Raw genomic sequence first — 1,030 nt, 5'->3', positions numbered from 1 at the left:
AGGGAAAGAGAGAGAGAGAAGCATTTGAACCCTGGAGGCAGAGGCTGTGGTGAGCCGACTGCATTGCACCACTGCATTCCAGCTTGGGCAACAGAGTGAGACTTGGAAGAGAGAGAGAGAGAAAGAGAGAGAGAGAGAGAAAAATCGAGAAAAAGAGAGAAAGAGATAATAACCATAAGAATAGCCCAACCAGCGGCCCATGGGGCTGCTCTGCCCATGGAGCAGCCATTCTTTATTCCTTTACTTTCCTAATAAACTTGCTTTCAATTTATGGATTCCTCTCAAATTCTTTCTTGTGTGAGATCCAAGAACCCTCTCTTGGGGTCTGGATTGGGACCCCTTTCTAACAATGTGACTAGAATTTAGATGTTGGTAGGTGCCCAGGAAAGAACTGTACCCCCTTCCCGCTTTCCTCAATCAGCTAAGAAGGCAGGAAATTCCCCAGGGGGATAGTGAAGACTTTAGATCAGAGAGGGTCTTCGCCTTGCTTCCAGCAGGCCTCACTGAGAGGCCCCCGCTCAACACACGTGGAGGAAGGTGTCGGAAACAGATACTCCTCCCCACTCTCCAGGATACTGAACATCCCACAGTTTCAGGAGCCTCCCCACCAAAGCAATACAGAAGTGGGTAAAAGTGTGCGGGGCCTTGCGGTGGGAGTGAGGCTAGCAGATACGGTTGCAGACATGGAGCTGTGGGGAAAGAGGCTGACTGCCAAAGGCTAGCGGGAATGGCCCATGCCAGCACATCCTGAGCCAGGTGCCTCTGAGGTGTATACGACATAAATCCCCAGGAAAAAAGAAGGAAAAGAAAGATGGGCAAAACCTTGGACCAACTTAATTTAAATGTGTAAATTGCAAAGTTCTCATAGAAGGTTTTTTGTGGGAAAGGAACTGTCTTAGTCCATTTTCTATGCTTATAACAGAATACCTGAATATGAATAATTTATCTTTTTTTAAAGCCTTTTTATAATTTATCTTTTTTTTTTTTTTTTTTTTGAGATGGAGTCTCACTCTGTCACCAAGGCTGGGGG

The sequence above is a fragment of the Mandrillus leucophaeus genome, unplaced genomic scaffold (assembly GCF_000951045.1).
Source record: "Mandrillus leucophaeus isolate KB7577 unplaced genomic scaffold, Mleu.le_1.0 Scaffold136, whole genome shotgun sequence".
Taxonomy (NCBI): Eukaryota; Metazoa; Chordata; class Mammalia; order Primates; family Cercopithecidae; genus Mandrillus; species Mandrillus leucophaeus.
This window is presented reverse-complemented; position numbering follows the sequence as displayed.